A 14939-nucleotide genomic window follows, 5' to 3' on the forward strand; every position below is an offset into this window, starting at 1 on the left:
AAGGCCTATGTCAGGAAGTCAATAAATATTTTTTTTAACAAACAATGATATATAGTACTTTGTCTTTACTAGGGCCAAATGTCCAGCTCTCAGCAAGTACACTTATAAACTATCTGTGTACTGACAGTGCATTCTTTGTAGAATGAACAGGTGAAACTCCATTATACAAAATTAGCTTCTATGTAATACCACAACATGATTTTCAGTATAATTGGAGATGTGTGCTAGGATAACCCTTCCTCAATAATATGTGTTGTCACCAATATACCTCCTTTTCTATCATGGACCCCTCCACCATTAATAACAACAACAAATTTTTAAATGTTCCTTAAAAATATGAGTTCAGGAATGCTAATTTTATAATAGGGGAGAGGTTAATTTTCAGGCAGTAATTGGATCATGAATGATCGCTTTAATTAAAAGGAATGACTTGACATATGTACTGATCAGAAATATATTATTATGTTATTATAGACAATGAGATTTCAGAAAAAATGTCCATAGATAACACTTGTTCTGAAAAATTAATTGTTAATATCAGTTATTTCTCCCTCTCTTTTATGCTTTTCAGTAAATGTTAGTGCTATTGGCCCCATATTAGAGGTTTTTACAGGTACTTGGTGAGCAGTAGAGATAAAAGAATTTCAGGATGCACCATGTAAGCCAAGCAAGCAATAGCTTTTATTGAAAGCAAAAGTATACACAGAGAGAGTGCACACAAGCTGGAAAGTGAACAACCACAGTAGGAGGAAGTGGATTTTGATCTATTGAACTCTTACTCATTGAGGGGAGGAATATTCAAGGTTAATGTATTGACTTTTACTAAGAATTTGGGTAGTAATTCCTGGAATTGGGTTCCCTGTCATTTTCATACTTTATATGGTTGTCTTGGAAGTGCCATGGTGATTTCAAGGATGCAGAAATTTTAACACCATAATTTGAGTGATATTATAATTAGCCAGACATTGCTTCTCAGCCTTTTGGCTAAGATCAAGTGTATAATTAGCCAGAGTTCATGTGAGGTGACAGAGATAGATCACAAGCCAGTCAAAGCCAGTTCTTGCCTGTAGTTATCTGACCCTCTGGTTAGCTTGTGCCTGGGTGTTTTTTACTTTAACACCTGCACTTGATCTTCAAGTCTCTGCATCTCTTGTCATCCCTGAGTCATATGTTCCTACTCTTACATAAGTAAGCAATAAAATGTGTCACAGGAAGGCTTTCTCAAAGACTTCTCAATAATGTACTAAAATATTTATTATATAAGACAACATAAAATTTCATCATACAAATATTTCTTATCTCTCTATAATGGTTTTATTATCTAATTGTGCTTCACATATAAGCCCCTCTTCCAGGTGGAATTCTTCAGGGCACCCCAACCCATATTACGGAAACACGTTCTTCTCACCTCTCTTCCTCATCTATAAATTCTTATTTTTGTTTCCTCTTGTTGTCTCATTAATAGCTACATCACAAAGCCTCCTTTTATGTCCTACTCATTGACTTTTTCCTCCCTCGTTTCTTGTTTATGCCTCTCCAAATAAACACACTATAAAGGACTAGCAATAGTAAAGATAGATGTTCATTTTAGAAAGATTATTTTGATATTTGTGGAAAAGTCCATCCTTATGGAACACAAGGTTGGTGTCCCATGTGCTGTTGCTGACTTTTTTGTCTGCATCAATACTTTGATCTAAGAATATAAAAGTTGTAAGAAGAAAAAACATTTCTATCCCTAAGTTGTTAATATCATGCTAAAGAAACAAAAAGTATGCACTGAAATTTTATGAATTCTGGGTAAGGAATATTTCCTAAATCCTTCATTCTTTGTTAAGTAACCAGTAAGTTAAAACAGAAACATTTAAAAACCAAATGTTGGAAACTGACAAATCCAAAGTGTAATATTTAGCATCATATTTCTCTCTCTTTTTTTTTTTCATATGGAATGCTTCACGAATTTGTGTGTCATTCTTGTGCAGGGGCCATGCTAATTCTCCCTGTATCATTCTAATTTTAGTATATGTGCTGCCGAAGCAAGCAATATCATATTGCTCTTCTAATACAAGGATAAATGATCAAACCTATGAATAACAAATATATTATTTTTAAACAAAACCTCACTAACTGGAGCTTTTGTAGTTTAAATAATTACTTTAGTGAGTTTAGTTTTGTTTGGTGATGACATTCTAAGTGTCAGATGAGGGGAATGCAGTCTCAGGATCCCTATTACAAGTTTGACAGGAAATATGACAATATGTTGCCACCTAGTGGACATTTCATAAAACATCTAGACATCCTGTTTGCTCACACAAAGTACATAGAATCACAGTGCCAAGGTCTGAGGGAAACTTAAGACACATTCCTATAGTGCTGTCTTGTTTCACAGGAACAGCCTAGGCTCTAGACTCATAGAAATTTAAATTGCAAAATCAAAGACAGAAATCAAAAGATAAAATGTATACGGTGTATTTTGTACCTATTTTGTGCCAAGCACTGGGCTAAATGCTTTACCTGGATTATCTCATCTGATCCTCCCCTCAAACCTACATCACTCTTATAACCACCTGCCCTTTCTAGTTTAAGGAGCCATGCATGGGCCAAGGAAGTGGCTCAAAGTCACCTGGCCCCGAGCTGTGGAACTGAAAAAAAAAAAAAAAGAAAGGTTAAAGCTTTGTTGTCTGGGTGGGTAACTCAAAAGCTGTGAATATTTGATCGCATAACCTGTCTCTGCCTGTTGTTTCTGAGAAGGACCAGTACCTACCTCTTCGTGGGGTAGTAGAGAGGAGAGGAAGGGTTAAATCTAAGAACTAAAAAATCAAGGAAGGAATTGTCTACAAAACCAGAGATGGGATTTGCATGTGGAATAAAGGACAGAGAGAGTGCTTCCCTCCAGTGCTCCTGCAACCATTTCTCAGTCTTGAACTTACAATTATATCATAATGAAGATTTTACTCTATTAACCAGTTCCTTGCCTCCTCCCTTAAGTCCACTGCTGCCTCTATGAAGGCTCCTTAAAAATGCCAAAAAGGCTTTAAAAAATTCTCTGGGCCCTCAGGTACTAGCACAATGCCAGGCTCTTTAGGCATTTATTCACTAAAGATTGTTGGATGACTAAAACAAACTTAGGGATATCAAAAATTAATATCCTAAATATGCAATTCGATGGTATACCAGGATTCTCAACTCCATTCTTACCTAGCGCTTGACATGACATAGGGAATTTTGATTGGTAATTTTTGTCACCACACAAAATTTGAAATCTGGAAATAAATAACTGGGTTTATTCTGGTGAGAAATAATTACACTGTGCATGCAAAAGTTTAGGACAATCAAGTGTAGAAATAATTTAGAAAGAAAAAAGTATGCCAGCAGACGTTTAAGAATCACCACCTTCTAGAAAAATCAGAAATCTATGGATCTCTGGGAATGCTCATACACTTTGAAAAGGAGAATCTAGTTTTGTTTGGTTTTGTTTTTCCCTGAATCCAGAAAACTGATTCTAGTATTACTTAATATAGGCTATCTCTACTTGAATATCTTGCAGATTGCTCAACCTTAACGTTCAAAATAGGATTCCTAGACTTTCTGCTAAACTCTTTTCCTCCCACTTTTGTTGGGAAGGACAACTCCATCATTCTAGTTTTCAGCCCCAAAGCCTGGAAGTCAGCCCTTCTGGAATTCAGTCTCTCTCTCTCTTTCTCTTTCTCTCTCTCTCTCCACATCCTACCCAGCAACAGATCCCTGTGGCTTTAATATATACCAAGAATCCAGCCCCTCTCACAGCACAGTGTCTGGGCCACCATTTGTCACCCAGATTCCTGCAGTAGCCTCTTAACCAATCTCCACCTTACATCTCTGACTTCCTCACCTTCAAGTCTTTGTTTCAATGTCAACTCTAAATTGAAACTGTCCCCATCCCTCCCCCATAGCACTCTCCATGCCCCTTACTCTATATTTCCCTTCCCAATAGCACGTGTCACCTTTTGACATTTCATATAATTTATTTTCTGTCTCGCCACAAACGTAAGCTTTGTGAGTAGAGGAAGTTTTGTGTTTTCTTCACTGATGTCATTCTGATCCCCACAGAATATGGCACATAGTAGTGGCCGAATAAATATTTTTCATTGATGAATAGATCAGTCCATCTATTTAATAGATCCTACTGCCTCCATATCTCAAATGGTATGATTTTATTTTATTTCCCCCCAAGTTACCTAAATATTTAGTGTAACTGGCATGGCCCACTTAAAAAAGTACTCATGCCTATCTCATTTTTTTTTAATTAAGCCCTTGAGCCCTAAAAAGAACCCCTTGTCCCTTTCAGCAGTAAGTGCAGAATCTCAATGTTGAGGAGTTTGTACCCTCCACTTGCCCAGGAACTTCTTGATTTTCAGTCCCACAGAGGTCAGCTCTCCTTCCTAATAGCAGGTGGAGAGGACCAGAGAGCCTGAAGAATAGAAAGTCTGGCAACTCCCCAGACCTGGTGTGTGAGCAGCGACCCCAGGAGCTCCAGCTGAACACGAGTCCCACCTCCTACAGCCACAGAGATGGTCTGATGTCTGTCACCAACAGCTCTGGTAACTCAGAACCTCAGTGGGGCAGCAGTGGGCATTTTCTTTGGTTTGCATGTCTCCTGGGTTCAGCTGACATGGGCTGGGCTGGTTTTACTCACACATTTGGGGTCCATGCTTAGTCTGGCCTCAGCTGGGATGCTGGGGAAAGTTCGCTGTGCTTCCCACTGGCTTTCCCAGACATGTGCTCATGGCCACAGCAGAGACAAGAACAGAACAAATGGAAACACACCAGCCCTCCTGGAGCTGAGACCTGGACCCAGACCATTCTTTTTTTTGTTTTGTTTTGTTTTAGATTAATATGAAAGTACACACAACTGGGTTACTTCTATTGTGTTCAATTGGCCAAGGCAAGTCACAAGGCCAGCCCGAATTTAAGGGCAGAGACAAGGGGAAAATAGAAGTTACCTCTTTACTGAAACTGCAAAGTCACATGGCAAAGGGTACAATTTCAGGAAGAGATAACTATCTGTGGCCATTAACACACTCTACCACACCTTTCCTGCCAATACTCTGCACCCACCCTAATCTCAAGTTCCAAGCTCAAGTTCCTAAGAGGCCCCAATGTCACATTGTTCAGGCATGTCCAGGTTCAGTGGGACCTCTAGCCCCAGCCAACTGCTACATTAGAATTAACTATGCTCTGAAATTTGACACTACAGTAATTTAATAACATTTTAATGACCTGAAGAAAAATAAACTAAAGGGAAAATTAAATAGATGAAGAAGTAGATATTTTACAAAGCACCACTTTATGCCAAGCTCCAAACTGGAGGCTGGAGGAGGGATGCAGACTCAGTTACCACTAGACTATAATTTTCTCAGGACCTGCATATAAGGTACCCAAGATATAGACTCAGTGAAATATTTTAAAAGACATCAAATATGGTAGGAGGTAGTAGAGCATTTGTCTGAAGACAGACAAGATAAAACAAAACAATTCAGAAACTTTAGCCTTAGCAATCAGCCCCTGATACACACACATATATACCAAAGTATAACCATAAATACTTTTATGTGGTACATACGTACTACACGAACATCCCCCCAGCGCCATCCTCCCCTCTCCTAGACAGATTTCTCCTTAAACAAATTCTTTCGTTTTGAGACCTACCATGATCACTCAGTGTGGAAAGGGGTGTGTCATGAAGAGTATGATTTTACTCTTGTGTTGAACCACAAAATTGATGAGGCTGGATACAGACAAGTAACACAGAGACCTGGCTGTCAAAGAACTCACAGTGTAGCTGGACCGGCACACACGGGCCCACAGTAAACAGGGTAAGACAGAGTGGAGTTAAATCCAATGGTATAGACACGGAGCTCTGGGGAGAGGAAAGTACAACAATTAAGAAGACACAGTTCCTGCCCTGAAAATTGGCCACCGTCCCGGTGGATTTTGAAATTATAGAGCTAATAAATCATGTTTAAGACCCAGCTAAAACCACGGCTTCTCCAAAATACCCGGAGTGGTTTCTCCCGTCTCAGAAACTACTGTGCCCTGAATTCTTAGAACACTCAGAATCTGTACCACGTAATTGAACACATAATTGTATTTTTTCCTAGTAATGTTTGCTGTTTTTTCAGGATGGTTAGTCTTCTACTTCAAACAGATTGCAAACCCACTAAGGCCTAAGAACATATGGGATCCACACAGAATTGAATGGGACCTTCGAGATCATTCCGCATGATCTTTTCATTTCTATGGCTGGGGAAAGCAAAGACCCACAAGTTGTGACTCGTCCAAGCTCAGACAGCTACTTAGCATTTAGAAAACTCCTTAAAATTCTGTTTGTTTTTTATCTCCCCTTGATGGGTGTGGAGAAAGAGAGGGTGCAGGTTTTTTTAAGGACCTTGTTGTGCTACGTACGGTATGCTGTCCAGGGTTCTCTTACCTCAAGGAGGAGAAGTAGAAAATAACCCTGTCGTTGGGGATAGATTTTTTTTTTTTTTTTTTTTTTAATTTAGATCGGCTGTCATTCTGTGCTGGGCAGCAGGGCTTGAATGTGGAAATGGTGGGATTGGAAACACAGATTCCATTCTCTCTGCCAGAGCAAAATGAGGTGCTAGAACCCAGAGCTTTTCTCAAAGTGGGACAGCTGAGGAAACACACCCTCGCTGTGGGTGAGAAGGAGCAATTAGCATCTGAGCTGGGTCGGCCAGCCCAGGAGAAGGAAGTGGGAACTTTACAAGCGGCTAAGTCTGGATCTGGGGGTGAGAGTACTGTGCTCTCTCTTTAGAGACCCAACATGAGAGACGGGTGCTTTCCAGCCAGGAACCTGCACTGGTCCCAGTGGACTCCCCCTCACCTGTCACACCCATTCCTGAGCTGGAGCTACCTGGGCTTTGATTGCTGTTAGCCCTGATAGCCAAAGTGAGGAAACAAAAGCCAGCTAGATCATTGCACCTTGGCCGTTTTCTCCACTATTACCAAAAAGTAGCCCATTTTTAATTTACTTAAGAAAAAAATTGGTATAGTTTGATAAAATAGCTGTACTAAACAGGATTAAAATAGTCTTTCTTTAACCCCTTATCTATTTAGAAACTAGTACTCCTTCCATACATGAAAGTGAACTGTCCAGTCGATCAGATTCCTCTCAAAGAGTTGAAGAAGAGTCTGTAATACTGATTTTTTAAAGTATTTTAACAGCTTTATGGATGTGTAACTAACACACCATAAACTGCATATATTTAAAATACACAGTTTGACTTGGTAAGTTTTGACATACGAATATAGATCGAAACACTGAAGTTCCCTTGTGCCTACCTGTAATCTCTTCCTATCATTCCTGCCTCCTGATACTTAGGTAACCACCGATATGCTTTCTCTCACTCTAGACTGCTTCACATGTTCTAGAATATTCCATTAATGAAACAATACAGTATGTACATTTTTTGGCTTGGCTTCATTCACTCAGCATGATCATTTTCAATTTTCTTCATGTTCACCTTGTACTCCATTCCTTTTTGTTGTAGCATCTCATTGTATGGACACACCACAATGTGTGTGTAGCTGTTGATGGACATTTGGGTTGTTCCCAGGATTTGGCTGTGACAGATTAACCTGCTTTATGCATCCATATCCAACTTTTCACACGGATGTTCACTCTCATACCTCTCAGACAAATTCCTAAGAGTGGAACGACTGAATCGTGTGCTGGGCGTATGTTTTAACTTTTCAAGGAGCTGCCAACCTGTATTTGCAGAGTGGTCCTAGCATTTTGTATTCCCAACAGCAGTTGGAGTCCTGGTTCTCCCTATCTTTGCCAACATCCAGAGTGGTGAGAGCTTTTTCATTTTAGCCATTCCATTAGGTGTGTAGTGTGGTATGTTATTATAGCTCCAATATGCATTTCTCTAATGTCTAATAATGCTGAACATCTTTTCCTGAGCTTATTTTACATTCACGTATCTGCTTTGATAAAATGCCCAAGATTGTCTACTCATTATTTAATCGAGTTCTCTGTTTTCTTATAATTAATTTTTGAAAAGTCTTTATATAGTCTAGATACAAGTTCCTTATCAAATTCATGATGGGCAAATCTTTTCTCAAAATCTACAGCTTGATTTTCATTCCCATTACAGTGTCTTTCAAAGACCAAAAGTTTTTAAGTGTGATGAAATTCAATTTATTGATTTCCTATTTTATGATCATGTTTTTGGCCTTATATTTAAAATTTTTGCCTACTCCAATGTCAAAAATATTTTTGCTTATATTTTTTTCATTGTCTAGAATTTTTATGGGTTTTGGATTTATAGTTAGGTCTGTGATCCATTTGGAGTTAATTTTTGTGTATTTTGTGGATATGGGTCAAAGTTGGGTGTGTTTTTTCTGTTTGCATGTAAACAATTGTTCGAGCACCATTTACTGAAAAGACTATCTTTCACCAATGTAAATTGCTTATGCACCTTTTTTGCAAATCACCCATGTAAGTGTAGGTCTGTTTTTGAATTCTTTATTTTAGTCAAATTTTAGATCAACTTGTCTGTGTTTATGCCAATGCCATATTTTATTGCCAATATTACATAATATCTTGAAATCAGGTGATAGTAATCTTCCAAATGTGTATTCTTCTTTTCCAGAATTATTTTAGGCATTCTTTGTGCTTTGAATTTCCATATGGACTTCAAAATCAACTAGTCAGTTTCAGCTAAAAAGCCTGTTGGGACTTCAATTGAGATTTCATTTAATCTATCTATGCAACTGAGACAGGTTGACATCTTAACATTATTGAATCTTCTAACCAATGAGCATAATGTATCTTTCCCTTTAAGTTGTTGTCTTTAATTTCTCATAGTAATGTTATACCAATGCTATTTAATTTCAATTTCTGATTGTTCCTTGGTAGTATATAGAAATATAACTTTTCTATTGATTTTGTATCCTGCCACGTTACAAAACTCACTCTTTCTAATTTCTTTTGTTTTATAAATTCCACAAGATTTTCTACAAAGGTGATCACGTTGCCTCCAAATAAGGACAATTTTGCTTTCATCTGTCAATCTTAATATATTTTATTTCACTTTCTTATTTCATTGTGCTTGCTAGAACCTCTAGGACAATGTTAAATTCAAATGGAGAGAACAGACACTCTTGGTTTTTTTTTTTTATCTTGGAAGAAAGGGTCGAGCCTTTTATCATCAATACAACGTTATTATTTCTGTACATGCTTTTTATTGCTTGGGGATGATTCCTGCTATTCATGCCCTTTGATTTATAAAGTATTGTCGGTATAGCTGAAATAACTATTACAGGAACACAAATTTCTCCAAATCCCATGTGAGTCCTGGGCACTGTTCTGTGAAAAACCTACAACCCTTCATGTAGTTGAGGAGGGTTCTCTTCTATTCCTGGGTTGCTGAGAATTTTTAACTTGAGCCAATTTTGTCTGACACCTTCTCTGCATCTCTTGATATTATCATGTGTGTGGGGGGGTTGTTTAGTGTAATAATGTGGTTTACACTGATTGATTGTCAAAGTATTCTTTTTATAAAAATATTGAGGCCTCATTGTAGGGAAAGGTTCTGAAACTTCACTCACATTCAGAGGCAGCAGAAGGGGAAGAGATGAATGATGCCTGACCTGGGTGCAGGCAGCAGGTGGCTGAGGTTTCTGTCTCATCCCTCAGGGGTGATGTATTCACCAATGAAGAAATGCTATCACTTGCTGCCTTGCAGGCATCTTTGGTCACTTCTGCTTAAGAAATTCTCACGAGATAAAGTTCAAAGTGTAGTCGAGGAGTGAAAAAATATCACAACTATCCCCCAAACATAGAAAAGTAATATATATAAAGAAATTCTCATAAATGCAACAGCAATCCATGAGAATAACTTCTGAGACTCCAGTGCAGTGTAGGGTGAATTTCATTTCATTTTCATAAATTATTAAAAAAAAGGTTCACCTTCTTCTCATTGGAAAAAGGAAAAGAATCTCATGTACCAACATCAGGCCTATGAATATATGGAAGACTAGATCTCTCATTTCTTCCGATTATTTTTTGTTTCAGTTGAGAACATCTAGGGTGTGATTGATCTGGAGAAATGTCTTCCTTTTTGAAGTTGCAGAACATTAACCAGATATTGTCAGGGGGGATTATTTACACGGATGGTGTCCCTTCCAACCTATCCCCATGTGATTAAAATATTGCTTAAAGTGCTTTATACTGATACATTAGAGTTTAAATTTTTTTAATTTTTTTCTCAGAATCAACCCCTTCATGATACTACTATGGCATTACATGGGGAGGATGCTCTAAATGGCTAGCAGACAGGATTTTTAGAATTTAACTTATTTATAAGTTGGAGACAGCCTGAATATTGTCCTAATACATAATGCTAATGCGTATGTGCTCTGTGTGTATTTAATAATATGTGAAAGAATTTGAGATGCCAATGAAAAAAGAAACTTAGATTTCTTGTGCAGTAAAATGAAAATGGTAGGGAAAAAATCCCCAACTGCTACTGAACTCTCTGAGACACCTCAAGTTGAAATTGATTCTGGCAAGGCCATTACGGGGGTAATTGTCCAAGAGAATGTGTTCTTACACAGGAAATTAGAGACAGGGAAAACATTATTAAAACTAAAAATTTGTGGATTTTTGAGTCTGCCAGAACGTATAGCAGCTATTGTAGCCCCTTATGGGATTAACGACTAAATTGAATTTTAGTTAGACTCAGAATTTGAGCTGAATTTCAAGATAAAGAACTTTTCAGGAGAGGGGAAAAGAAGCTGAGAGATTCAAGATTTTGTTTGATACAGTGAACCTCCCCCAAATCTCATGTTTTAAGAAGTTACCCAAAAAAGGTAAAGTAGGGGTTTTTATTGCTTATATTAAGTGAAAAGTAATATACATAAGGAATCAAAATGTTTTGATTGGTGCTTTGGAAAAATCTGGTCACAGTTGTGCACCGAAATTCACCACATGTACGTGATGCTGGTAGTTAGATATGACAAGACATGAACAATACGTCACTGAGTCTGATGACTGAACTCAGTAGCAAAATGCAAAATCGATTCACTAATTCAGGACTACAAATGTGTATTTGTGAGTCTGTGTTTGTTGTCTGTGTAATATGTATTATTATGTGAGTGTATGTATTTTGAAAGAGAAGGGAGTGGTCAGATTAAAACTGTTCATTTGAAACAAATGCTTAAATATCTGAATTATGGTGGTTATTCATTTTAATTAATTTTCCCAACTAATCAACTTACCTTTTCCTTGGCCTATATACCTATAGTCCTTTGGATTTTTATTTTAAAATGTAGATGTATTGACACTATAGCTTCTTCTCTGCCTTGATACAAAAAAAAAAAAAAAATAACGACTATACTCTGTCATGTAGACAGACATTTTTGGACAAGATACGATCTGCATTCATTCACAACTCATTTATTTACCATTATAAGTTTTGCATAAGTGAATTTCCCAGATAACCAAAATTAAACCCATGTTTTTATTTTAATCATTTTAGTGGAAAGGGCTCAACTTTTCTGATTTTGTCAAGAAACCATTCTTATGAGTATTCAAAAAAAAGGACCAGATAATTATGGGAAGGAAATCCTGGTATCTAGCAGGCAGGAATTAGAATAAAATGTGCAGTTTAAATGATATACAAAAATGATACTTTTGCATGACATTTAAAGGTTGGGGAAATAGTCACTTTATAATGTTGAATGGTAAAAGAAGGTCATTCTTCTTTTTCTGTATGACCTTAATAATCTCCATGTACAGTATCACAGAAATTATGAAACAACATCAAATTAGTGACAATGGTTTTCTTTGAATGAATAATTAGAGATCACATTTAATTTTCTCCTTCAGGCCTTTCCTTATTCTTCTTTATAATCAAGATGGACTTTTTTGCACAGATTATTGGTTTTCAAAATTATACAGTATATAGCCCATTTATCCCATATTGAAAAGTGTCTGTGCATATTAAGCAATTAATTTTTTTTTTGAGACAGGATCTTGCTCTGTTTCCCAGGCTAGAGTACAAGGGTGTGGTCATAGCTCGCTGCAGCCTCAAGCGATCCTCTCACTTGGCCTCTCAAAGTGCTGAGATTACAGGTGTCAGCCACTGCACCTGGCCAATAAATGTTTTATATTAATAATAAGTGCTCAGAGAACATCTATTCATTTGTTTATTTTTGCATAAAAATATTTCCTAAAAAATTCTAAGGATATTTTTATAAATAGGCTGTCATTGAACTGTTTTTTTGTGTGTGCAGAATAAGATTTTTCTTAAAGATTTATTTATCATAAAGACAGGGGGTCACTAGCAGATTTAACATGGACACCTGAAGCCTCATCTTCTATCCACATTCTGCAAAGCAAAGAAAGGACATACAATTAACTGATCTCAGTCAGAGTAAACCCTTGATGATGCACTCTTCCAGACTGAAATGTATGCCTAGACCTACAAATTGTCTTTGTTGCTGCCTGTGTTAACCATGTGAATAGAAAACTAAACATTCAGGGCTCTATGGAAGAAATTATGTTCTCAACTTACAGGTAGGTCTTCCCTTCAGTTCTCTGTAGATAACCAGAAGGCCTCAAGAAGAAGACGGGGAAGTTATCATGGCTAAGATGCTTTACAGTGGTCTCTGATGTAGTGACAGTTAATCTTTATGCTAATTATGATAGCATAATTACCTGGGGAGGCAAAAGCAAAGGCTTGCTTGAGGGTAGGAGTTCTAGACCAGCTGGACAACATAGCAAGACCCCATCTATATAAAACATTGAAAAATTAGCCGAGTATGGTAGTCTTTGCCAGTAATCTCAGCTACTTAGGAGGCAGAGGCAGGAGGCAGGATCACCTGAGTCCCAAAGTTAGAGGTTACAGTGAACTATGATCACGCCACTGCCTCCCAGCTTGGAAGACAGACTGAAACCTGTCTTTAAAAAGAAAAATATGACTGAGAACCAGATAATCAACAATGTCAGTGCTGTCACTTCTTTGGGTATAGATAATTAGAACAAATTCAAAGGGCTGTTTGACCTTGGCATCACTGGGCGGGGCTTATTGGCCTCACATCTGAAGTCACATGTTCCAGTGTACGGAGGCAGGACTGAGCAATGGAGTGGAGAGAGGGCTCTCAATGGAGCCCACATGAATTTCTTTTAACTGTGCTTTAGTTTCCTCATCTATAAAATAAAACTAATACTATAATCTACTTCACGAAGCCTTGGAACAAAGATAATTTATGTACCATGATTAACAGAGTTCCTAGGACATTAAAGTGTTCAAGAAATGTTATTATTATTAGCTTTCCCTTATGACTTATAATAAATATAATTGTGCATGTAAATATGCATAAATTCTTAATGTGCCAAAAATGCTGTGGGGATAATAGCAAGTCTGTCCTGGTAGGTAATAGTTCAGAACAGCAGTTAACGAACTGGCCTGCAGGCCTCATTTTGTAAATAAAATGTCATTGGAACATAGCTGCTCCCATTTACTTACACATTGTCTTGCAGCTGCCTTTGTGCTATAATGGAAGAACTGAATATGCCAAGAGAGACGATGTGGCAAGCAAAGCCCTAAATATTTCTTGCCCGGCCCTCAACAAAAGGTGTTTGCCTCCCTCTCGTCTAGACCATAAAGAGAATATAAGAAACCAGGGTGGCTGAAGGGAAAGGTGATACTTAGAGAAATACTAAAGGAAGAGACTGAGAAATTATCCCAATTTAATGATGAGCAAACAAAAAAGTAGTAGTAACGTTAAGGAAGGAAGTGATTACTTGAGCAGAACATCAAGGAATAAATATTGGCATGTTTGAGACCAAGAGGAGGCATCTCACTGAAGGGGAAAAGGAAAAAAGAAAGAAAAGAATGGAAATATAATGATTCATGTTATTCACTAAGGAAAACAAGCAATGCAATCTTGGTTCTGTATAGGTTCGTGCTCCAAGGCAATAATACAGAAATGAATCCGTGATGCTATATATACAATGCTTTAAATGTGTACGTGCCCATCAAGAATGTAGAAGTGAGCTATGCTAACTATAAGATGATGAAGAAAAAAAATAAAATCTAAAGTCTGTAAAACCTAGTTTTCTGATTAGCTATACATAAATGACAACCTCTTGGGAAATATGTAAAGAGGCATCAAAATATCCACTCCACTCAGGGATAATGGCTGGAGGATGTCCTGTATGACTTAGATAGTCTTTGGGACATTTAAGCTCATGGCATCTTCCTAAGACAGAAAGTTATATAAACATCAACCCAACTAGTTCCCTGAGGAAGAAATCACTGCGTTCATAAGATAAAGTTGCCGAAGCTATAAAACCTCTCGCCAAATGCTAACATCTAATAAGCATACACAATTTCATAATCTGTTGAGGTCTGTAAACCACATTAGTTGTAATTCACATAAATTCTCCATCGTCCAATGTAGAGTAACTTCTCTCACATCTCAGCTGCCGGCAACGGAGTCAAGATCAGGCTATCAGCATAACCAGAGGCTCTGACTAGAACTTCTGAGATTGCTCCAGCCTCTTTCTTTCTTTCTTTCTTTTTTTTTATTAAATCTTTTGCATATAGATCATAAATACATTTATGCCAATTTCAGTATGTTAATTACTTGTACAAATTGAGTGTTTACATCATCAGAGAAATGCAAACCAAAATCTTTCTGAGATGCCATCTAACTCCAGTAAGACTAGCCCACATCACAAAATCCCAAAACAACAGATGCTGGCATGGATGTGGAGAAAAGGGAACACTTGTGCACTGCTGGTGGAAATGCAAGCTAGCACGTTCCTTTTGGAAGAAGTTTGGAGAACTCTCAGGAATCTAAATGTAGACCTGCTGTTTGATCAGTCCTCTTTCAACCAATCAAGTAGCCCAAATTTAAAGTCAGGA

General features: G+C 37.6%; 1 non-coding gene across 1 annotated transcript; it reads right to left on the reverse strand.

Annotated features, from left to right (window-relative positions):
- Positions 1-1934: 1934 nt before the first annotated feature.
- Positions 1935-2041, reverse strand: LOC128572168 (U6 spliceosomal RNA). The gene has a single exon (XR_008376080.1). It is a non-coding gene; the product is annotated as a U6 spliceosomal RNA (small nuclear RNA).
- Positions 2042-14939: the final 12898 nt, after the last annotated feature.

Source organism: Nycticebus coucang, chromosome 19 (genome assembly GCF_027406575.1).
Source record: "Nycticebus coucang isolate mNycCou1 chromosome 19, mNycCou1.pri, whole genome shotgun sequence".
Lineage (NCBI taxonomy): Eukaryota > Metazoa > Chordata > Mammalia > Primates > Lorisidae > Nycticebus > Nycticebus coucang.